At 39.4% G+C, this 26,524-nt stretch overlaps 1 protein-coding gene and 1 non-coding gene across 2 annotated transcripts in view; one reads left to right on the top strand and one right to left on the bottom strand.

The window, feature by feature from the left end:
• The window catches only part of SUGCT (succinyl-CoA:glutarate-CoA transferase), a 977,794-nt gene that overhangs the window by 845,873 nt on the left and 105,397 nt on the right, over positions 1-26,524 (bottom strand). The gene's annotated exons all lie outside the window — the stretch shown is intronic.
• Positions 14,263-14,369, top strand: LOC129401230 (U6 spliceosomal RNA). The gene has a single exon (XR_008628162.1). It is a non-coding gene; the product is annotated as a U6 spliceosomal RNA (small nuclear RNA).

Here is a 26,524-nt window from a genome sequence, read left to right as displayed (position 1 = left end):
ACCTCAGTGTCTGTGTTGCAAGCCTTAATGCCCAAAAGTAGAGAGAGAATATGGGGAATATTGTCTGCCATGGAGGCAGGGGGAGGGTGGGAAAGGGGAGTATACTGGGCATATTGGTGGTGGGGAATGTGCACTGGTGGAGGGATGGGTGTTTTATCATTGTGTGACTGTAACCCAAACATGAAAGCTTGTAACTATATCACAGTGATTCAATAAAATTTTTAAAAAATATGAACACCATTGTAAACACATTACCTGTAATAATAATGAAAAATATTTTGAAAGCCATCCATGTTGAAAAGGAAAAAACTCTATTCAAAGAACAAATGGTCTTATATATGAAAAATCCTATTGAATCTCCTACAATACTTAGAATTAAAAAAACCAACAAGGTTGCAAAATACAACATCTATATATTATATGCACATATATAATATATATGTAGGTATAATATATACACCCATGTATAACCATATTAAGTTCTATTTCTCAGTGTTTATCATTTTAAATATTAAAAGCATCCTCCTACAAGATTAAGTTAAAGCATATACTCCTTTAAGAGTCAACATATATTTTCCAAATGGCTTTATGCATCATTGTCAGAAATAACAGTATTCCTGGCACCAAATAAAAATTTAAGTGAAAAATAAGGGTTCTCTGGGGGAACGCAGGGGGGTCACTGTTTTAGTTAGTAAAAGCAAAGCCATAGTCTTAGATCCAGTTTACAATCAGGTCCCAGTTCTACTACCTACAGGCTATATGGCATAAGAAGAGTTTTATTTTTTTAAGCGATTCCTTTTTACATCCTGAAATGAAAACAATAAAAATGTTGGAAAGCTAATTTAATATATATAATGTGCTCAGAATAGTGTATAGTACAAATGCTACATGAATTATACTATATTTAAAGGCACTGATAGTTTAACTTTAGAAAATATAACCAGCCAATCTAATGCAACGTCTACTCCAAGGCGAGCCAATAAATAGCACTCCCCCAATGTGGCAACTTGCAGATACTGTTAATAATCAGAGCATGTTTCTTCAAGATATCTCCCAAAATTCTTTATAGTGGCTTCCAATTAGTATAAATAGCAGGAAAAAATTGCTTACAATCCTTGTTTTGTTTTTTGTTGTTGTTGCTGTTGTTTTAATCTTTGTGGTTCTCCCAAAACTTCACAAGAACTCAAGTCTTGCTCTACCGAAGAGGTTCCCAAATCCTACCTATGGCACCCTTTCCAGAAAAGTTATTCAGTCTCCTCCTGAAAATTTGCTTTCCTTAAATGAATAAACAAAAGACAATGACAAATTGTGCTCATTTATGTATCTATGTTTCTACTTACATACTACTACCACAGTCTCTTGCCCCAACACATAGCTGTCTTCACCGGGGCCCTTCAGAGGGGGGGAGTTGAGTTTCCCTCCCCACCCTGAGCAGAGCCCCAGCAGACGAAGACCTCTGGAACCCAGCTACAGTCATGCTCAAGGCCCCTCTCCACACATTCGGATAAGCCTCACGCATGAAGGAACCAGCATAGGAACCCAGGTGTGCAGGACCTGGGGCTGAGTCTAGTCAAGTCTACTCAAATCAAGACTGGGCCTCTTCCACCCAGATACCCCATTTTCCAGTAGCTAGGTGGTAACACCCAGAAACTTTTCCCGGGCGCCGTGTAATCCCATCAATGGTCAACATCCAGAGACTATAAAACCAAGCTCCCAGAAGTACTCGGCCATGAATAGTTTAGTTCTCCCTCTTGGAGAACCTGGCAAGCTACTGAGAGTTTCCTACCCACATGGGAGAGCCTGGCAAGCTCCCTGCGACGTATTCATATGCCAAAACCAGCTAACAATGATGGGTCTCATTCCCCTGACCCTGAAAGAGCCTCCAATGTGGCACTATTGAGAAGGACAAGTAAAGAGAGGCTGCTAAAATCTCAGGGCTAGGACGAATGGAGACATTACTGAGACCACTCGATAAAATCGACGATCAACGGGATGATGATGATGATGATGACTACAACAAAGAAAGGTGCTGTTATAAATAAAGCAGCTTTGAGCTTGAAATCATAAAATTATTTATTAAAATCAAACATAACACATTATATTTAGAAAATTAAAATAATTTTATTGTGATAATGGATACAAATAAAGTCAAATTATGAATAATATTAAAAGTAATTCTTTGAGAACCTGGTGTGCTACTATCAATGAACTTACTAATGTTCAGCTCTATTTTTGATTTTTTTAAATTTAGACTGTGTGATTGAATTTTAATAATTTTTTTCACGTATATAAATGCTAAGCACACTCATCCCCAGTGTATCTACCTCCCTCTTCTGCTCTATTTTTGTGAGCAACATTCTTAAATCACCACAATTATCTATCTGCAATTGGAAACCAATTAGAAATTTAAATTAACAGGCTTGTAACTGAACTGAATATTCCACCTCAAATGATACAAATGATAAAAATTACAAAGGAAATGCAATTTACAATGCATGTACTATGGTCCAAAATCCAGGATGAAATACAGATACATGCTTCTGCAGCCAGAACTGTTCATAACCATCTTTGATTTTGTTTTATTTTTAGTTGTTACTTCTACAGGTGCTATAATTTTGAAGACTCCTGTGTTGAAAATGGGTCTGAAGCCGAACTGGTACATACATTTTGAAAGTATCTTAAATCATTTCTTGAAGTTAGAATGAAGAGCTCAAGGGCTTGACAACAAATAAGCAACTTTTCATTTGTTTTTCTACTGTTAGTAAATTGGAACATGGTAGTCCCCTCATACTAAATTTTATTTGTATAGAATAAACTTTGCCACAAGCATGGAAATAACAGTTTCTCTTTTGATCCAGATCAGCTCATCGTATTGGAGTTATACATTTGTTTCATTAAATTAAACAAGCCTGTCAAATGAGCTATACCATTCCTGAAATCAATCAAGTTGGCTCATAAGTCACCATATTTGTTTCCTAAGAACTCTACTATGATTCGGCATCTTTAAAACCTATCTAAGGTTTGTGCTCTTCAAGGCCCTGTTTGTCTCCCCTCCTCTCTCTCTCTCCCTCCCCCTCTCTCTCAGACTCAGGATGACACCTGGCCTTGTGCTCAGTGATCAACCTGGTGGGTCAGAGGACCATGTAGGGTGCTGGGGATTGAACCCAGATCAGCCACGTGCGTGGAAAATGCTCCAGTCCCAGCTCATGTTCTCTCCTGTACACATATTCTTTTCCTTCTCCCCCCTTACATGTTTCTAGACAAATTTCATTCAAGAAAAACTACCTTATTTCATAACAAGAATTTTAATTTAAAAAAAAACTAAGGACATACAGAGTCAGAAAATTCATGACTAAGAAACTGAGAGCTCAATGGAGTAAAGAGGCTCTTCAACAAATGGTGCTGGCAAAACTGGATAATCTCGTGTAAAAGACTAAAGCTGGATCTGTATCTCACACCTTAACAAAAATCAATTCAAAGTGGATCAAAGACATCGAGACTCTATGAAATCTGTAAAATACATTGAAAAATAAAGCCACAATGTTCCAAGATCTGGACCTCAAAGGTGTCTTTAATGATACAATGTCACTAATGAGTCAGAAAGAGAGAGACAGACATAGAAAGATTGCACTCATCTATGGTATATAGAAAAACAGAGTGGGAGACTAACACCCAAGAACTGTAGAAATAAGTACCAGGAGGTTGACTCCATGGCTTCGAGGCTGGCCTCACGTTCCGGGGAAAGGTCAACTCAGAGAAGCGATCACCAACTACATTGTAGTCGAAGGCCATGTGGGGGAAGGGAGTTGCGGGCTGAATGAGGGCTAGAGACTGAGCACAGCGGCCACTCAACACCTTTATTGCAAACCACAACAGCTAATTAGAGAGAGAAAACAGAAGGGAATGCCTTGCCACAGTGGCAGGGTGGGGTGGGGGGGAGATGGGATTGGGGAGGGTGGGAGGGACACTGGGTTTACGGGTGGTGGAGAATGGGCACTGGTGAAGGGATGGGTTCCCAAACTTTGTATGAGGGAAGTATAAGCACAAAAGTGTATAAATCTGTAACTGTACCCTCACGGTGATTCTCTAATTAAAAATAAATAAATTTAAAAAAAAATGATACAATGTCACTGACAAAGGTGACAGAATCAAAAATAAACAAATGGGATTACATCAAATTAAAGAGTTTCTTCATGGCAAAAGAAACTAAAACTAAAAGATAGCTAGTTGAATGGGAGAAATTACTTGCAATCAACACATTAGAAACAGGGCTGATATCCAGGGTATATAAAGTATTCACAACAGTCAACAATAAAAAAAATCAAAACCCCATGAAAAAAAAATGGGGAGAGGAAATAAACAGGGAATTCTCTGAGGAAGATCAAAATACGGCAAAGAGATACATGAAAAAAACACACATCATCACTCACTATTAAGGAAATATAAATCAAGACAACAATGACAGACTTAGCAGTGAATCCCAGAAGACAACAGCTCACAGGAGATTTCTCTGAATCCCATGCCAAGCCGATTTCACTGGGGCACCTCAGATGGAGCAGGTGTCCTCTCTCTGCCCACTCCAAACCCCTGGTGCCCACAAATTTCCAGAAGAAAAACCCAGGTATATGGGCCAGAGACTGAAGACTCCAGGCCACATGGCAACTCCAGGCCATATGACATATGGGGACAAGCTATCTCTTCCTGTCTCCCCGCCCCTTCGGGGTCCTGGAGGTCACACCTATGAACTGCCTCTGGGCAATATTTAAGGGCGTCATTGGCCTTGATCCAGACTCATAAATGAATCTCAAAATGTATTACCACCCTACAAAGATGTCTCCAGACCCCAATCATTTTACAATTCCAGGAGTGTGGGGCAGCAATCTCACAATATTCACAATAAGCAATAGAAAATAAATTATCAGGCTGGAGAGATAGCACAGTGGGTAGGGCATTTGCCTTGCATGCAGCCATGCTGGGTTCGATTCCCAGCATCCCATATGGTCCCCCAAGCACCACCAGGAGTAATTCCTGAGTGCAGAGCCAGGAATAACCCCTGTGCATCGCTACGTGTGACCCAAGAAGAAAAAAAAATTATTTATTTAGAAACAGGGCTGGAGCAATAGCACAGAGGGTAGGGCATTTGCCTTGCAGGTGGCCGACCCAGGTTCAATTCCTCTGCCCCTCTTGGAGAGCCTGGCAAGCTACCGAGAGTATCCCGCCTGCACAGCAGAGCCTGGCAAGCTCCCCATGGCGTATTCAATATACCAAAAACAGTAACAAGTCTCACAATGGAGACATTACTGGTATCTGCTCAAGCAAATCGACGAGCAAAGGGATGACAGTGATAGTGACAGCATCTGCCTGTGACAGGAATTCTTGAATGGTGGTGGGGAAATTCGAAATAATGGTGGCAAGAAGGTGTAATGGTGGTGGGATTGGTGTTGAAATATTGAATGTAATCAACTAATGTGAACAACCTTATAAAAATAAAATTTTAAAAAAATTTTAAAGGACAACAATGACATACCATCTCAATGGCACAAAAATACTGGGAACAATGTATTGCCGGAGATGTGATTAAAAAGGAACCCTCATTCACTGCTAGTAGAAATGTTATCTGCCTCAACCCCTATGAAAAACTGTATGGAGGGTTCTTGGTCAATTTAAAATTGAGCTGCCTGTTGGCAGGAGGGATGCTGGGGACATTGTTGGTGGGAAATGTACACTAGTGAGGGGACAGGTGTTGGAACATTGTATGACTGAAATTTAATCACGAACAACTTTGTGACTGTGTCCCTCATGGTGATTCCATCTTAAATAAATAAATAAATAAATAAAACTGACCTTCCACATAATTCAGAAATTCCACTTTGGGGTATATACCCTCAGGACAGATGAAACATTCCTTCATTCTTAATAAGGGCGTATGCACACCATTATTCATTGCAACACTCAGTACAATAGCTAAGATTTGGAGTCAACCTAGATGTCCAACAACAGATCAGTGGATCATGAAGATGTGATATAGATACATATAGATATATAGAGATATACACAAATGGAGTATACACAGCTGTAAGGAATGATAAAATCATGAAATTCGCTGCAACATGGATGAAATAAAGGTATCATGAATAAATAAATGAATTAAGGCACAAGAAGGACAAACACAGGATATACCACTTACATGTGGTATTCAGTGTGGCTGGATGAGGAGCGCAGTGGTTTGAAGGAGGAATGCCTGGATCACCCTTGGTCTCAAAGTTTATGGAGAAAGACAACAAACTGGGGGGAGGGCAATGAGAAGAGACAGAAGAGAAGCCAGGGGCAAGGAACACAGCCGGTGCTTAGGAAGAGTATCACTGTCATCCCATTGCTCATCGATTTGCTCGAGCGGGCACCAGTAACGTCTCCATCATGAGACCTGTTACTGTTTTTGGCATATCGGATACGCCACCGGAAGCTTGCTAGGCTCCACCGTGTGCTTAGGAATAAAAGAACTACATATCCAGACCACAGAGTCAACAACAGTGAAATCAAGAAACCTAAACTTTTTAACAACCAAACTTAAAAAGATGCCTTTACGATGGCGGGCTGGGGGACCCTAGGAACACTTGTGTGTAGGGTGACACTGTCTGTCCTTTCTCCCTTGCTGCAAGGAGATCAGGTTTATCACAGTGCTCCCGAGGCACTTCCATTCCACTGCGTTTATCTGTAAACTATCCATGCTTTCTTCCCCAACAGGTCTATCACCTTTTCCCCTAGTCAGACTCTGTTAACTTGTAAGGTCAGATTCCTCAGAAATCTGTGATTTTATATGTATGAGTGAAATACTGCCTTTCCTCTCTCCTTATGTCTTTTGAATAGTTTAGTTTAAAGCAATGTCCTTTTTGTATAAACACAAGAAGACAGTAGATATTATGCTTTTGTAACTTGGGATTTAATTGGCTTTGAATATTATTAATTCCCGGGCATCTGCTTTCTCGACTTAAGCCTCAGTTGCCCTTAGTTCCTAAAACCCCAAAAGCAGGGTCCCGATGAGGGACTGAAGGGACCCAGGGAAAGCTGTGAGCTACCCTGGCATCGATATGGGCCAGGCCAAAGCGCCACAGTACTCAACTGTAAGTTGAGAGCATGGTCATGGACAAATGCTGTCATGATCCAAAAGTAACAATGAGATTAGGGCCCTGCTAGGGATAGGAAAGACTAATGTGGCCTAAGCACTGTAGTCTGAGATTGAGATGACCCCAGGAGAGCAATTCTACAAGCTTACTGTATCTCTTACTGTGTCCATACAAAATGATTAATATTAAGAAGTAGAATTCAGATGTCTGTTTAAATGTTTGTTAGACTAAGGAAAGGAGAAATGCACCCCTAGGTGGTATTTCACCCTTGGGCAGGTCATCCTGCTGTATGAGAATCTGTCCTAGAAGCAGCATCCACTGAGGGAAGAACTTTAACCCTACTGACTGTGATCGCACTTATATGTAAGCCCCAACCCCTCATGCTTTGGGATTTAGCTAGATGGTAAGAGTAGGCTGGCAGATCCAGAATCCAGAGCCAGGAGAAGAATGAACAGAGATAGAGAAGGAGAATGAGAGAGGCAGAGGAGAATGAAGTAGCATGGGGGAGGAAGAAGCAGGAGGAGAACAGAAATGGGAATAGAATAAACAGCAACTGAGACCAACCAGCCTGGCCCTCGTTCCTTCCTTTGCCTGCCCATCGCCATCGACCTCTCTGGGGTGGAGGAAGTGGCGTGAGACTACCGAACTCGGGCAGCAGGAGAGACAGAGCACCGCTGCTCCGCTGTGATTACACACTGGGACAGTGGGATCGGTGAAAGAACACTGTATGTCTAAAGCCCAAATATAAGTAACTTTGTAAATCATGGTTCTTTAATCAAATAAAATTTAGGGGGGGGAATTCTTTTGGGTATAAGAAGAATTAAAAATAAAACTTACCTAAACAGGAACATTTTGATAGTCAATGAAATTTTGTATGAACCAGCAAGTGACCAAACCCTTCATCATTTTCAATACAAGGTTGTCCAAACAATGCCATTCAGTGATTTGCTCCTGATTTTTTAAATTTTAAATATGTACTGAGGCAGTGTGATTAACAGTACTGTTAATGTTGTTTTAGAGATATAATGTGATCTGCAAGCATTCACTCAGATTTTTAGAAACTAAATGTTAATAATAAATGACATAGTATAAAGCAAATATATTTGGAACTAAATTTTTAAATACGTAAGAAAGCCCCTATAGTACCCTATTATTGCTGGAGCAACATCAGTACCAACTGACAAAATATTACTAAAAACATTTTTTTTCTGGAGATGCCTCCAGACCCCGTGCCCAGAGCATGCAAAACTTCCAGAATCCAATCACTGCCATGCTCATAGTCAATCTCCACAGACGTGGCACGAGCCTCATCCATAAATCAATCTGTTGAAAAACACAGATATGTGGATTTTGTGAACAAAATCTCCAGGCTCTCAGAAGTTGCAGATGGGCGACATTCCCCATCTCCCTGTTTTTCCAGGAACCTGGCAGTCATGCCCACAAATTGCCTCCAGCTCCATATAAGCTCACTAGCGGCCATGATCCAGAGACTCACAAATAAATCTCAGAAGAGAGCAATAAGCTGCAGAGATGCTTCTAGACCCCCAAAGTCACCATCCAGGTAAAAATTTAACTCCAGATTTATCACCCTACTTAAATTTTAGAATTCCTGGGCATCTCATCCTCTACACCACTGATGTACCAGGAGTAGCACACCACATTGGATGGTTGTAAAGAAGAGGCAACCAAATATTGATAAAAAAAAAAAAGTGTTAGCACATGAGGCTCAATCTGTAACAACATGTTAGTAATCTCTTACTTAAGGGCTTAATGGCTACAGGGTGAGATAAAATAATCTTCACACAACTTCTTCTAAGGAAACTTTTTAAATCATTTTTAGTGAATTACTGATAACAAGCAATACAAAATAAATTATTTTTGGCCTGCTATTGGGGCAGGTTTGGGTGGCTGAGAAAATTTGAAATAATAGTGGTGGGAAGATGTAATGGTCATAGGATTGGTGTTAGAATATTGAATGTAATCACCTATTGTGAACAACCTTATAAAAAAATTTAAAAAATCACTATTCCTTCAAAAACTCTTCCCATTCATGAAATTCCCCTTTACCACCAGCTTACAAATTTTTAACGTAAGTTTTAGGAAAAAATTTTACTCTTTTAAGAATCACACATAGACCAAAAGTAAGGCATTATTTCCTAACAAATTTGACTCATTAAGCTGCATAGAAAACTGGGAAGTTTTTAAATATTCAATGAACCTTCAATACCTTGAGCCATTGCACCGATTCTTCTTCGCACTGTGTTATTTCTTAGAGAAATTTTCATGGTAGTATTATGCACTGAGTTGTAGAGCACAGTGCACATTACATTACAAATAGTCCTATTATATTAGGATATTAAGTAGATTTCCCAGTTTTGCTACCAGTAATTAAATATTGTTAAGAAACACTCAATCCAACGCCATCTGGTTTGGATGCTACTGCAAGTTTTGCCACTGTTAGTAGCATGAAAATAATTCTCTTTAAGTGCTTGAAAATAAGAAAAATCATTCTTCATATCAGTGTGAACCTTTGTCAAAATACTCCAGTCCCCAAAAGAGAACAATCTGACTCCTAACTTCAAATGGCCTACTAATTACAGAGCAATAAATTCTTATTACACTGCACACCCTGTGGTATTCTTCCCATGAGAATTAATTAATGGCCAGAGTTAGTGTTGATGTCAACTTCCAGAGTATGCATCGTAGTCACATCAGCCTTCTGTTAGTTCCTAGAACACGCCAACTTTTATCCTGTTTCAGATGTCTGCATTAATTCTTCTTTCTATAATGATCTTGCCTAGCTAACAGAGGGTCCTCTGATATCTTAATCAAATTTTATATGCATCTGTGGAATCCTCACATACTTCTTGTTCATTGTATATAACTGTAAATATAAATTCCATGGGAGAGGAGAAGAGCGAGCTTATTTACCATTTTTTTGTATGCTGCGACATAAAAGCTGAGGAACAGGTATAGATGGATAGATGGGTGCAGATTTAACTAATTTATTACCCTCTAAAGTGAACTATTAAAAGGCAAAAAGTACATAGCTCACAATAATAACATTTAAAGTGAAATATTTATCATATGGCATTTAGTTATTTGCTGTAACTAAAAAGCAATATAACGCATTTTATATTTTCTGTGAAAATTGTTGCAAAAGTTTCTTTTTAATTCTTTGTCATAGAGAAATCAAATCAAAATTATGAAGAACTTCTACTAATTAACATTTTATTGTTACATGCTATTGGGCTGTAATATCTTGACTACTCACCATTTTGCCTTATACATACTCTATGAAAAATTAACTTACCTAGAAATAAAATCTCAGTCACAATGCTTGATGTTATTAGCTTATTCTTTTTTTTTTTTGCACATAAATGTTTGTTGGATTTTATTAGAAGTCATTCATTTCCACTGGGGATAAGCATGAATGTTTTCAAAGGGGATTTGGTTAGTAGGCACACTAGTATTAAGGTCTTTGATATATTTAGTGTGGATTTTTTTAAATTTATTTATCGTTTTTATTTTTTTTAGTTTATTTTTAATTAGAGAGTCATCGTGAGGGTACAGTTACAGATCCATACATCTTTGTGCTCATGTTTCCCCCATACAAAGTTCGATAACACATCCCTTCACCAGTGCCCATTCTCCACCACCAGTAAACCCTACATCCCTCTCCCCCTCCCCAGTCCCGTCTCCCCCCACCCCACCCTGCCACTATGGCAGGGAATTCCCTTTCGTTCTCTCTCTCTGATTAGGTGTTGTGGTTTGCAATAAAGGTGTTGAGTGGCCATTGTGTTCAGTTTCTATTCTGTATTCGGCCCACATCACCCTTCCCCCACATGACCTCCAACCACATTTTACTTGGTGGTCCCTTGCCTGAGTTGCCCAGAATGAGAGACCAGCCTCCAAGCCATGGAGACAATCTCCTGGTACTTATTTCTACTATTCTTGGACGTTATTCTTATAGTCTATTATTCTATATTCCACAGATGAGTGCAATTTCTATGTCTGTCTCTCTCTTTCTGACTCATTTCACTTAGCATGATACTTTCCATGTTGATCCACTTATATGCAAACGTCATGACCTCATTTTTTCTAACAGCTGCATAGTATTCCATTGTATAGATGTACCAGAGTTTCTTCAACCAGTCATCTGTTCTAGGGCACTCGGGTTTTTTCCAGATTCTGGCTATTGTAAACAGTGCCGCTTAATTATTCTTTAGCTACAAAGACACCATTAAAATTTTTGCCAATAAGACAAATATAGGATCAGTCCATGAGTTATGGTAGATAAAGAGGTGCCATTAATAAGTCAATATTGAAAAACATGATTACTTTAAGAAGTTACTTTAAACTTTATTTATTTTAATTTCTGATCTTAATATTAGATAACTATTAAAGGCCTGTGTGTCTGTGACTTAAGCTAATAAGCAGTAAGAGGCCTTGAGGAAAAATGTTGATTACAATAGACACTTCAGACCAGTATAGAGAGCTGGTCACAAGTAACTAAGAAGGCTCATACTGACTCAGGGCAGCAGTATAGAAGGGTCTTCAAAAAAAGAACTTCACAGTGACATTTCTCCAAGCTCAGCTAGAACATTCTACAGAGAAAATCAGAGATTATAATAAAACAAATTATAATTGCATAAGATATTAATATCTAAACATAGATAGGTGCAGAGAACACTTTTGAAAAGATTCAAACTGTAGGGACCAGGAAGACCATTCAGCAAACAGAAGCACTGGGATGTGAGCTCAAATTTTGTTACTCAATAGCTCAAGTATCACTGGGCATCCCCTAGGGGCCCCAACAATCACCAGAAAGGATCCTGAAGGCCCTCCATCTCTGCCACAGTGTTCCTGGACCCCCTGAGCACTGCCTGTGAGACCCCCTTAAAAAAATCCAATACAATTTGTACTTTTATAAGTCTATTTAAATTTTTCCTTTAAATTCTCTTCACTTAATACATTTTACATTTGTAGAATTTGATTTATGTAAACTCTAAAATGTATTAGTACAGAATTATCCATAATATTCTTAAAATTTATATAGCTCATAAAAGAGTTGGTTTTTGAAAAAATTTTAGTTGAAATTTCATAGAACTTCTAGAGATTAGCCATATTCATCTATATATTATATTTATATAATAATTTATACATTATTAGATGTCACCACTGCTGCAAGACGAGAGAGAGAGAGAGAGAGAGAGAGGAGGGAGGGAGAGAGAGGAAGAAGAGAGAGGAGGGAGAGAGAGAGAAGGGAGGGAGAGAGGAGGGAGGAGAGGAGAGAGGAGGGAGGGAGAGGGAGTGAGAGAGGGAGGAAGAGAGAGGAGGGAGGGAAAGAGGAAAGGGAGGGAGGGAGGGAGAGAGGAGAGAGGAGGGAGGGAGAGGGAGAGAGAGAGGGAGGAAGAGAGAGGAGGGAGGGAAAGAGGAGAGGGAGGGAGGGAGAGGGAGGAGGGAGGGAGAGAGAAAGGAAGGAAAGAGAGAGGAGGGAGAGAGAATAGGGAGGGAGAGAGGAGGGGAGTGAGGGGAGTGAGGGAGGAGGGGGAGAGAGAGGCTGAAGGGAGAGAGAGGAGGGAGAGAGAAGGGAGGAAGAGAGAGGAGGGAGGGAGAGAGGAGGGAGGGAGAGAGAGGGGAAGGAGGGAGAGGGAGAGAGGAGAGAGGGAGAGAGGAGGGAGGGAGAGAGAGTAGGGAAGAAGAGAAAGAGAGAAAGAAGGGAGAGGGAGAGAGGAGGGAGGGAGATCTCCCATATGTAGGATAACAAAGAAACACAGTAAAGGAACAAGTGTCGAAGTCATAAGAAGATTTTGTCCACTAAACTGAGCTTACATGGGGGCAGGGGGTTGGGAGGGTCCTGTGACACTGCGAAAGGGAAGGAGGCTCTCTGGTGATGGGTGTAGTACTAGAATGATGTATTCGTGAAAAGTATTGTAAATTCCAGTATTCAATAAAAATGGTTTTAAAATATTTTTTGAAATTTTATGATAAAATCATTAAGCAAAATAGGGTTAGAAGGCACATAATCCAGCATGTTATAAGACATATATGACAAACTCACTGTCAACATTATACCCAATGATGAAAAGCAGAGATTTTGCTTCAAGATAAGACACAAGCAAAGTGTTTTCTCTACACCAGCAATATTCAATTTAGAATTGAAGGTTTTAGTCACAGCAATGAGGAAAGGAAAAGAAGTAGAAAGAGGTCCAACTTGGAAAAGAACTGAAACTATCAGTATTTGAGACTGGCATTATAATTTGCATATAAATAGCCTATAAACACCACTAAAATACTAGTAGGAAAATACAAATACATTGAAGCAGCAGGCTACAAAATTAACACGCAAAAATCTTTTACATTTGACATGCAAATAATTAACTAGAAGTAAAGAAATAAAATATCTAATCTAGAACTGCATCAAAAATAATCCAATCCCAACTAATCGGATTTTGGAAGGCTGTGAAAGATTCATACTTCCTATGGCCCCTTGGCCAGCCAGAAGGAATCCTGCATGCAGAGCCGGAAGCCCTGGAGATTACGGAGAGATGGGAGGGGAGAGGGGGGAAGGGAACAAATGCCTAGTATCATTTCTCTGGAGAGAAAACCAGCCACATGCAAGTAATGAAACCGTGTCACTGTCCCACACCACACACACCTGATGCGAAAGGGGTCAGAGACAGCTGACTGGAGACGCTGCTCAGAGAGCGCCTGCTCTTCACCGGGCCGGGGCAGGCCCCGGCAGTGGTCTGATGCCCAAGTGTGGCCCCACAAGCACTGCATCAGGACTGACCTCCAGCACTGCTGTGTGCACCCCCAAAAGAGACCAGAAAATGTAAGCCATAGCATTTTATTTGGGGTTCACACCTGGCAGTGCTGGGAAGCTGCAGAGCGGTGGCCATCCAAGCCAGGCCTTCTGCAGGCAGCACAGGGATCACCCCATCTCAGCTCTCCCCAGCCTAGAGCAGCTGTGTTGAAGGAACACAGAGAAAACAGTCTATACAACTAGTGTTCTCTTCAGTTACTGGCAAGAAAATCAAAAGTAAAGATAAAAAGAAAAATAGGATTACATCAACTAAAATCTTCTTTACTGTTAAAAGAAAAAAAACTGCCACTTAAAAAGACATCCTATTGAGTGCTCGCTTCGGCAGCACATATACTAAAATTGGAACGATACAGAGAAGATTAGCATGGCCCCTGCGCAAGGATGACACGCAAATTCGTGAAGCGTTCCATATTTTTTAGCTAAATGGATCCGGAAATTAAACCCAACATTCTGTTGCCTGCAAGAAACACACCTGAACAAACAGAGTAAACATAGACTCAAAGTCAAAGGATGGAAAACAATCCTCCAAGCAAACAACCCCCTTAAAAAAGCTGGAGTGGCCATCCTGGTATCCGACAACATAGATTTCAGGATGAAAAAGATCAAAAGGGACAGCGAAGGTCATTTTCTGCTTATCAAGGGATATGTACAACAGGAAGAAATCACACTCTTAAACGTATATGCTCCTAACGAACGACCGGCTAAATATTTAAAACGACTCCTAACAGACTTCAAAGAGGACATCACTAACAGCACAATTGTAGTCGGAGACTTCAATACGGCCTTATCACCTCTAGATAGATCCACAAGAACAAAACTCAACAAGGAAACACTGACCCTGAATGAAGAAATTGAAGAGAGAGGCCTAATAGACCTATACAGGGCCTTACACCCCAAAAAGAAAGAATACACATTCTTTTCCAGTGCACATGGAACATTTTCAAAAATAGACCATGTACTGGGCCCCAGAACATACCTCAATCGAATCGGAAAAATAGAAATTGTATCAACCATCTTTTCAGACCACGATGCGCTGAAGATAGAAGCTAACCACCCACAAATACGGAAAATCAAATCAAACACCTGGAAATTAAACAATTCCATGTTGAACAATGAGTGGGTCAAGAAGGAAATCAAGGAAGAAATCAAAAGATACTTAGAAACAAATGAGAATGAAGACACGAGCTACCAAAACCTATGGGACGCAGCTAAAGCCGTGTTAAGGGGAAAATTTATAGCTCTCCAAGCATTCCTCAGGAAGGAAGAAAGGACCCACATAGATAGCTTGACTTTACAACTCAAGACCCTAGAAAAGGACCAGAAAAAGGACCCCAAACCAGACCGAAGGAAAGAAATAATAAAAATTAGAGCAGAAATTAATGACATCGAAACCAAAAAAACAATCCGAAAGATCAATGAAACAAAGAGTTGGTTCTTTGAGAAAATAAATAAGATTGATAAACCGCTAGCAAGTCTCACAAAGAAAGAAAGAGAGAAAACTCTAATAAATCGAATCAGAAATGAAAAGGGGGACATCATAACAGAAACCAGTGAGATTCAAAAGATCATTAGAGACTACTTTGAAAGTCTTTACGCCACAAAAAAGGAGAACCTAAAAGAAATGGATGGATTCCTTGATTCCTACAATCTCCCAAGACTGAAGAAAGAAGACCTGGAATACCTGAATAGACCCATCAATGTTAAGGAAATTGAAACGGTAATCAAAAACCTCCCCAAAAACAAAAGCCCAGGCCCAGATGGTTTCACTGGCGAATTCTTCCAAACATTTAAAGAAGACCTATTGCCTGTTTTCCTCAAACTTTTCCAGGAAATTGAAAAAACAGGAACTCTCCCAAACAGTTTCTATGAAGCACATATCTCCCTAATACCCAAAGCAAACAAAGACACCACTAAGAAAGAAAATTACAGACCAATTTCCCTGATGAACACCGATGCGAAGATCCTCAACAAAATACTAGCAAATAGGATCCAACAACTCATCAAAAAGATCATACATCACGACCAAGTGGGATTCATCCCAGGGATGCAAGGATGGTTTAACATTCGGAAATCAATCAACATAATCCAGCATATCAACAAAAGTAAAGATAAAAACCATATGATCATATCAATAGATGCAGAGAAAGCATTTGACAAGATCCAACATCCTTTCATGATGAAAACCCTCGCCAAAATGGGGTTTGGAGGAACTTTCCTCAAGATAGTCGAAGCCATCTATCACAAGCCTACGGCAAGCATTATCCTCAACGGGGAAAAACTAAGGGCCTTTCCTCTGAGATCAGGCACAAGACAAGGATGCCCACTCTCACCACTGCTCTTCAATATAGTACTGGAAGTACTTGCGATAGCTATTAGACAAGAAAAAGAGATTAAGGGCATCCAGATAGGAAGGGAAGAAATCAAACTCTCACTATTTGCAGACGACATGATACTATATCTAGAGAAGCCTAAAACCTCTACTAAGAAACTCTTAGAAACAATAGACTTATACAGTAAAGTTGCAGGCTACAAAATCAATACCCAAAAATCCATGGCCTTCATATATGCAAACAATGAGGCAGAGGAAAGGGACATGAAAAAAGCAATCCCATTCACAATCGTGCCCCAGAAAATCAGGTACCTCGGAATCAGCTTAACCAAGGAAGTAAAAGACCTTTACAAAGAAAACTACATAACGCTACTCCATGAAATCAAAGAGGACATGAGGAAATGGAAACATATACCCTGCTCGTGGATAGGGAGAATCAATGTTGTCAAAATGGCAATACTCCCTAAAGCATTATACAGATTCAATGCGATCCCTATAAATATACCCATGACATTCTTCAAAGAAATGGATCAAGCAATCCTAAAATTCATATGGAATAACAAACGTCCAAGGATAGCTAAAACAATTCTTGGGAAAAAGATGATGGGAGGCATCACCATCCCCAACCTCAAACTTTACTACAAAGCAGTAACAATTAAAACAGCATGGTACTGGAACAAAGGCAGAGCCGTAGACCAATGGAACAGGGTGGAATATCCCTACACACAACCCCAAATGTATGACCATCTAATCTTTGATAAGGGAGCAAAAGAAGTGAAGTGGAGCAAGGAAAGCCTCTTTAACAAATGGTGCTGGCACAACTGGACAACCACATGCAAAAAAATGGGTTTAGACCTTGACCTGACACCATGCACAAAAGTCAGATCAAAATGGATTAAAGACCTCAACATTAGACCACAAACCATAAGGTACATTGAAGACAAGGTCGGCGAAACCCTCCACGATATTGAAGATAAGGGTATCTTCAAAGGTGACACGGAACTAAGCAATCTAGTAAAAACAGAGATCAACAAATGGGACTACATTAAACTAAAAAGCTTCTGCACCGCAAGAGATACAGTGACCAGAGTACAAAGACTATCCACAGAATGGGAAAGGATATTTACACAATACCCATCAGATAAGGGGTTGATATCAATGGTATATAAAGCACTGGTTGAGCTCTACAAGAAGAAAACATCCAACCCCATCAAAAAATGGGGCAAAGAAATGAACAGAAACTTTACCAAGGAAGAAATACGAATGGCCAAAAGGCACATGAAAAAGTGCTCTACATCACTAATCATCAGAGAGATGCAGATCAAAACAACCATGAGATACCACCTCACACCACAGAGACTAGCACACATCCAAAAGAACAAAAGCAACCGCTGTTGGAGAGGATGTGGGGAGAAAGGGACCCTTCTTCACTGCTGGTGGGAATGCCGACTGGTTCAGCCCTTCTGGAAAACAATTTGGACGACTCTCAAAAAATTAGATATTGAATTCCCATTTGACCCAGCAATACCACTGCTGGGAATATATCCCAGAGAATCAAAAAAGTACAATCGAAACAACATCTGCACATGTATGTTCATCGCAGCACTGTTTACAATAGCCAGAATCTGGAAAAAACCCGAATGCCCCAGAACGGATGACTGGTTGAGGAAACTTTGGTACATCTATACAATGGAATACTATGCAGCTGTTAGAAAAAAGGAGGTCAAGAATTTTGTAGTTAAGTGGATGGGCATGAAAAGTTTCATGCTGAGTGAAATGAGTCAGAAAGAGAGAGACAGACATAGAAAGATTGCACTCATCTATGGTATATAGAATAACAGAGTGGGAGACTAACACCCAAGAACTGTAGAAATAAGTACCAGGAGGTTGACTCCATGGCTTCGAGGCTGGCCTCACGTTCCGGGGAAAGGTCAACTCAGAGAAGCGATCATCAACTACATTGCAGTCGAAGGCCATGTGGGGGAAGGGAGTTGCGGGCTGAATGAGGGCTAGAGACTGAGCACAGCGGCCACTCAACACCTTTGTTGCAAACCACAACAGCTAATTAGAGAGAGAAAGCAGAAGGGAATGCCTTGCCACAGTGGCAGGGTGGGGTGGGGGGGAGATGGGATTGGGGAGGGTGGGAGGGACACTGGGTTTACGGGTGGTGGAGAATGGGCACTGGTGAAGGGATGGGTTCCCAAACTTTGTATGAGGGAAGTGTGAGCACAGAAGTGTATAAATCTGTAACTGTACCCTCACGGTGATTCTCTAATTAAAAATAAATAAATTAAAAAAAAAAAAAAAAAAAGACATCCTATTGAGAGGCTGGAGTGACAGTACAGCGGCTTTGCCTTGCACGCACCCAACCCAGATTCGATCCCCGGCATCCCATATAGTCCCCCAAGCACCACCAGGAGTAATTCCTGAGTGCAGAGCCAGGAGTAACCCCTGTGCATCATCGCTGGGTGTGACCAAAAAGAAAAAAAAAAAGACATCCTATTGACTAGAAATGATTCACACATCACACAGATTAAAGAAAGGACTGATAACCAAGGTCTAACAGTAAACAACGAATCACTAATAACAACAACGCAGAACAGAACACTGCTGGAGGTGTGGGGTCAAAACACTTCGAGTAAAACACTATCACTGACATATTATAAACTCACAGTGCTTCAAGTAAGAAAATAAAAAGAAACAGAAAATAGTTGGCTCCTTTAAAAGACAGGGAAAAAATCAGCAAATTTTGGCTACATCATCGGGGAAAACAAAAGCACTCCCATGTGCATTTAGTGAGGATTCAAGTAAATAAAACCATAAATGGAAGAGAAAATATTACAGCCAATACCAGAAAAATAGGACCATAGAAATTATGTATGAACATGTTTTTATCAACATAAAGCTTTACAGAATAAATTACAATATGAACTGACTTATTACCAGTAAGAGTAATCAACTAAAAAAAAAAACCTCCTCAGAAACAGAAATCTGGAGTCAATTTCATTACTGAACTTTATTAAACTTTCTTTTGGTTTTGGTTTCGTTTGTTTCTGGGCCATACCCAGCAATGCTCAGGTGTTACATCTGGCCCTACACTCAGGAATTACTCCTGGCAGTCTCAAGGACCATATGGGTTGCCAGGGATCAAAACCAGGTCAGCTGTGTGCAAAGCAAGCACCCAACCTGCTCTGGCCCATCTATTAAACTTTCAAAGGAAAAAAATGGTACCAATTTTTTAAAAACTTTATTAAAAAGAAAAAAACATTTTCAATTTATTTTACAAGATCAGAACTGCTGATGTCCAAATCAGACAAGAACAACACAATAAAATTATAAAAAAAAATTAACAAATATAATAGGTAAATGAAAAGATGTGCCACATAAGTAACTAGGGAACTTAAATAAAAACACAGTAAGAAGCCAGACAGATAACACATGGGTTCAAAGTGTTGCATGTACATGCAGTGGTTCCGGTCTGACCACCAGGTCCTTGGCACCACCAGGCTGCCCCTGGCGACCCCAAAAGCTCAGGACCCACACAGCACACATCTTCAAGCCATACAATGACGTGTGACCTGGCTGACTGAGGTCATCAGGAGAGGAAACCCAGGGTTCCTAAGCACCACTTGAGATACACACCCCAAGAAACACGCACAATGAGATACCATCAGACCCCTTTGGTAAAGTGGCTGTTACCAAGAACATGGAAAGTGAATGCCAGCAAAGATATATAGTAAAGGAAAAACTTTCACAGCCTGCGAAGACATAAACTGGTGTCTCCAGTATGTTACACAGTGCAAAAGCTCTTCAGAAAATTAAAAGTAGAACTCCTGTGCACACCAGGAATTCCATTCTGTGTATTTATTTAGCCAAAGAACACAAAAAGCACTAACTCAAAAACAGACAGTAAAGACTGGAAATGTCTCAGTGCCCACTGAGTGATAAAGGAAAAAGAAAATGTGACATGATCATGAGGCTGACATCCAAGGACAGTAGATACAAGGGCTAGGGGGATTACCCCATAGCTGGAAGTCTGCTTCATGAGCGGAGGGGAGAAGGCAGATGGAATAGAGAAGGGATCACTAAGAAAATGATGGCTGGAGGAACCAGTTGGGATGGAAGATGCATGCCGAACGTAGATAATAGACCAAACATGATGACGTCTCAGTGTCTGTGTTGCAAGCCATAATGCCCAAAAGTAGAGAGTGAGTGTGGGGAATATTGTCTGCCATAGAGGCAGGGGGAGGGTGGGAAAGGCGGGGTATACCCGAGATATTGGTGATAGGGAATGTGCACTGGTGGAGGGATGGCTGTTTGATCATTGTGAGATTGTAACCCAAACATGAAAGTTTGTAACTATCTCACGGTGATTCAATAAAATTTAAAAAAAAATTTTTTAAATCACATGATATATATGTATATACATAAAATCTCACATATAGACTCTAAACAAAGTTCACAGATATTAAAAAAAAAGACTGGTGGTTGACAGAGAGTGGGTGACGGGTAACATCAGCAAGTTTTTAATTATAAAATAAATGTCATGGGTATGATATGTAATAAGATGATTTAAAATAATAATGTACTGCAAACTGCAAACTTAGAAGTTACCAGAAAGTAAATCTTTAAGGTTTTCATCACAAAAAAAAAAAAAATGTGTAACTATGAACAGTAATGAATGCTAACCAGACTAAGTGGCAATAATTCTGCAATACAATATTTTATTTTTTATTTTTTTAATTTTTAATTAGTGAATCACCGTGAGGGTATAGTTACAGATTTATACATTTTTGTGCTCATGTTTCCCCCATACAAAGTTCGAGAACCCATCCCTTCACCAGTGCCCATTCTCCACCACCAGTAAACCCAACACCCCTCCCACCCTCCCCAGTCCCGTCTCCCCCAACCCCACACTGCCACTATGGCAGGGTATTCCCTTTCGTTCTCTCTCTCTGATTAGGTGTTGTGGTTTGCAATAAAGGTGTTGAGCGGCCATCGTGTTCAGTCTCTAGTCTGTATTCGGCCCACATCACCCTTCCCCCGCATGACCTCCAACCACATTTTACTTGGTGTTCCCTTCTCTGAGCTGCCCAGAATGAGAGACCAGCCTCCAAGCCATGGAGTCAACCTCCTGGTACTTATTTCTACTATTCTTGGGTGTTAGACTCCTAGTCTATTATTCTATATTCCACAGATGAGTGCAATCTTTCTATGTCTGTCTCTCTCTTTCTGACTCATTTCACTTAGCATGATACTTTCCATTCTGATCCACTTACATGCAAACTTCATGACCTCCTTTTATCTAACAGCTGCATAGTATTCCATTGTATAGATGTACCAGAGTTTTTTCAACCAGTCATCTGTTCTAGGGCACTCGGATTTTTTCCAGATTCTGGCTATTGTAAACAGTGCTGCAATGAACATATAAGTGCAGATGTCATTTCGACTATACTTTTTTGCTCCTCTGGGATATATTCCCAGCAGTGGCATTGCTGGGTTAAATGGGAGCTCAACCTCTAGTTTTTTGAGAATCGTCCATATTGTTTTCCAAAAGGACTGAACTAGTCAGCATTCCCACCAGCAGTGTAGAAGGGTCCCTTTCTCCCCACATCCTCTCCAACAGCGGTTGCTTTTGTTCTTTTGGATGTGTGCTAGTCTCTGTGGTGTGAGGTGGTATCTTGTGGTTGTTTTGATATCTCTGCATATCTCTGATGATTAGTGATGCAGAACACTTTTTCATGTGCCTTTTGGCCATTCGTATCTCTTCCGTGGGAAACTTTCTGTTCATTTCTTCGCCCCATTTTTTGATGGGGTTGGATGTTTTCTTCTTGTAGAGTTCAACCAGTGCTTTATATACCATTGATATCAACCCCTTTTCTGATGGGTATTGTGTAAATATCCTTTCCCATTCTGTGGATAGTCTTTGTATTCTGGTCACTGTATCTTTTGCGGTGCAGAAGCTTTTTAGTTTAATGTAGTCCCATTTGTTGATCTCTGTTTCCACTTGGTTGGCCAGTTGCATGTCATCTTTGAAGATACCTTTATCTTCAATATCCTGGAGGGTTTTGCCGACCTTGTCTTCAATGTACCTTATGGTTTGTGGTCTGATGTTGACGTCTTTAATCCATTTTGATCTGACTTTTGTACATGATGTCAGGTCGAGGTCTAAGCTCATTCTTTTACATGTGGTTGTCCAGTTGTGCCAGCACCATTTTTTTTTTCATCTGGACTTTATTGATCTAATAAAATTACATTAAGAATTGAAATGAATTATACATTATTGTGCTCATGTTTCCCCCATACAAAGTTCGAGAACCCATCCCTTCACCAGGCCAGCACCATTTGTTAAAGAGGCTTTCCTTGCTCCACTTCACATCTCTTGCTCCCTTATCAAAGATTAGATGATCGTACATTTGAGGTTGTGTGTAGGGATATTCCACCCTGTTCCATTGGTCTTCAGCTCTGCCTTTGTTCCAGTACCATGTTGTTTTAATTGTTACCGCTTTGTAGTAGAGTTTAAGGTTGGGGATGGTGATGCCTCCCATCATCTTTTTCCCAATAATTATTTTTGCTATCCGTGGGCATTTATTGTTCCATATAAATTTCAGGATGCAATACAATATTTTAAAGTGTCACATTATACTTCAATTTTTAACTTTATTTATTGAGGTTCTACGATGTATAATACTTTAATGATGTTTCCCCATGAACATAATTCCAGTACCACACCACTCACCAGTTACTCACCTCCTTCTACCAGTCTCCAACTACCCTGTTTTTCAAACAACACCCCCCTTTTAAAAAAGCAGTTGTGGGTCAGAGTGCGAGTGCAGTCGGGAGGGAACATGCCTTCCATATGGCCAAGCCAGGCTCAGTTCCCGCCACCACACGTGGTACTCCTGTTCCCCTAGGAATGGTCAAAGTACAGAGGTAGGAGTAAGCCAATGCCCAAACTCAGTTGTGTCAACAGTTCTCTTCCTGTGCCCCTTTGGCCTTTGTCGTGTGCCCTTAAATCTCACATGAGAGATTATTCTGTGTCTGTCCCTCTCCTTCTGGCTGCCTTAACTCAGCATGATCTCCTCTGGTTTCATCCATAGTGTGTCAAATTGTATAATTTTTTCACATAAAATTTGGTGCTGCATAGTATTTCATTATTATATTTCATATTTTTAAAGAGATTAAAAGAAAAACACAGATATGATTTCAAGAAGCTTTTGAGTATATCCTCTCTTCATCTCTCCTAATCAACATTTTCAACTTCCTTGTTCACAGATTATTCCCTCTCTACATTTCCATTTTTTACATTTAAAAAAAGATAAATTTTAGATCACCATACTTGTTTGATCATCAGAAGTTTTTTTTTTGAGCATAAGATCAACTTTCTCCATTTCCTTCCTAAATACTTTATTATCTCTCCCAAAATATCTCACATATTTACAGACTGTTCTCAGACATGATTTAGCATTAAACAGTGTCCAAAGTCCGTGATGCTTTAAAAGGATGGACAGAAATCTTCTCATTTCTTTTCAATTTAGAAGATAAAATGAAACAACAGTAATAAACATAATGAATTACATTTATCTTTACATAAATATTATAAATATAATTCTTACTACCTTTTGGAATAAAGGACTGATGAACACAAAGCACCTAAGGACACAGAAGACATAGCGGTCTCTGACCTAATCTACCCACCCCCACACCTTTCCCTGACTCAAAACTGACCCATTCTAAACTTGTGGGTTAGAGATCAGAGGTGACAGTATAAGAACTTATTTCAGTCTTATTTATGATAATGATTTCATTGGTCATTATATTTGCTAAATGCATTAATCTTTCACTATAAATATGGTGTATTTTATATTATATAAGATATACCTCAAAATTATCAGGAAGTGAGCATCTACCTAAACATAATATCTGAAAGTAGAGCGAAAGCATGATGACGTCAAAATTCTGAAATATTCTATATGTGAAAATAATTATGGACAACTGATGCTAAAAAATATAATGAAAACTTACTCATTGTAGTAGAAATTAGAGGAGGCTGGTTGCAATTTCATACAGGAAGGATATTTAAACTTCCAAAAGATATTTCTGTAGCCACAATAGAAGAATAAAAGCAACTAAATAATTGGAACCACATCTAAAGCCACTTCCTTGCTATTTACCAATATCATCTAAAGAACAGTTTAGATGCTGACGTTAGACAATTTTCAGTTGACAGCTTTAAATCATATTAAGACTCAAAAAAAAATCAAAGAATTTTATGACAAGGGTTAAAAGTTTATAGACTTAAAACTACAAAAAAAAATGTGGTGCCAACTACAAACCACATCCTGGGAACTGTCATGTCTCTACAATAAAATGGTTCTGTTGTGGTTAAGGCAATCAACTTTGAGTTAATAATTAGCTCTCATTCAAATCAAGTGTAATTTGTCTATTGTAAATTTTTAGGAAAAAGAGTGAAAAATTTCATTTTTAGTAACTGATATTGAATGTTATAGTCATTCATTTGTCATCCTATGTAACATCATCAAAATGAGTGGAAAAATTATTTTTACCTCCGCATAAAATCACAGTCATTTTCCAGGCAGCTTAATTAAGTTCAATGCTATTTGCTTAATGCAGGTGAATATTTATGTGAAAGAGGAGAAAGGGACTACATTTTTAAGGGTGATGCTTCCTATTATATTACTTTGAAAAGTATCTAGAAGTAGCACTTCAATTCACATAAGTCAGGTTTTAGTCAATTTGTGGTTTGGTTTTTGGATCTACAATCTACAAATGTTATCTTAAATTGAAAAATAAAAATGTTGACTTCTTTGTTATGAGAAGTTATAGTTATATCAATAATCAACTTAACCCTCAGCACATTTAACCAAACACTATGAAATATTTTAATAACCTACCATAGTTTGGATAATGTGGTTTCAGTACTATTAACGTATATGGTTTCTACGTACATAGTTATTCACCTTACTGCCCACATAGTTCCCAAAAACATCATCACTCATATTGCTTTTAGTTCATTTTATTCCTCCAAACTACTCCCTCACTGATTTGCAATCCCAATTTTTTAATCCAAAGTGAAGGGTTTATCATTGTCCAATACAGTCACTTTCTTTGTTTTTCTTCTACAAACCACAGGAGAGACCATTTGACATTTTTCCTCCCTGTGGCTTATTTTGTTTCACATGATATTCTGAATTCCATCAAAGTTGTAGTGAATCACAAAATTTAATCTTGTCTTATACACTACATCATATTTCTTTGCATCTGTGTATATATGTACATGTACATTTACATATATATGTGTGTGTGTATATATATACACATATATAAATTTCTTTATCCATTTATCTGTTATTGGGCATTTAGTTAACTTCCATAACCTGGCTATTGTACTTAGTGCTGAAGAAAATATAAGTGTGGACATAACTTTACAAATAATTTTTTGTATTGGAGTGGGGGAGATGTTAAGAAGTAGAATCTTTGGATCATATGAAAGCTATATTCTTACTTTCCAAAGAAACTTCCATGTCACTTCCCAATAGGAGATGAACCAGATAAAACACCCAGCAGTGAATGGGTCTTCCTTTTTCACCACATCCCCACCAATACTGCTCCCTTATATCTCTTGAGTTATAGTTTGCTAAGTCTTCCACTTCATTAGTTGATTCCTAGGTATATGAAGTCTTTGGACATTGTGAAAAGTAATACAGGAGTAAGAGAAACTCTAAGGAATAAAAGCACTGCACTGTAGCACTGCAGCACTGTCGTCCGGTTGTTCATAGATTTGTTCGAGCGGGCACCAGTAACGACTCCATTGTGAGACTTGTTGTTACTGTTTTTGGCATATCAAATACACCACGGGTAGCTTGCCAGGCTCTGCAATGGGGTCAGGATACTCTCAGTAGGTTGCTGGGCTCTCCGAGAGGAATGGAGGAATCGAACCCAGATTGGCCGCATGCAATTCGAACACCCTACCTGCTGTGTTAAAGAATAAAAAAGGAAAGAAAAAATATCACAAGAAAAAAAATTCAATAGATGTCTAAGCCACAGGAAGCAGGCATGGAAGGAAAGAGGGTGGCAAGAAGCAAGGCGCTCAGGAAGGAAAAAGACTCAGAGGAAAAGAACCTGAGCTGCATTGGCTCCCGAGAAAGAAAATACCTGATGTAGGAGGTCAGATTCAGCATAAATCATTCATAACCGCTACCCTGTAAAACTCTCACGTGC

Source organism: Sorex araneus, chromosome 1, assembly GCF_027595985.1.
Source record: "Sorex araneus isolate mSorAra2 chromosome 1, mSorAra2.pri, whole genome shotgun sequence".
NCBI classification, from domain to species: Eukaryota; Metazoa; Chordata; class Mammalia; order Eulipotyphla; family Soricidae; genus Sorex; species Sorex araneus.
Note: the sequence above shows the minus strand (reverse complement) of the source record. Positions and strands in the feature narration are given on the sequence as shown.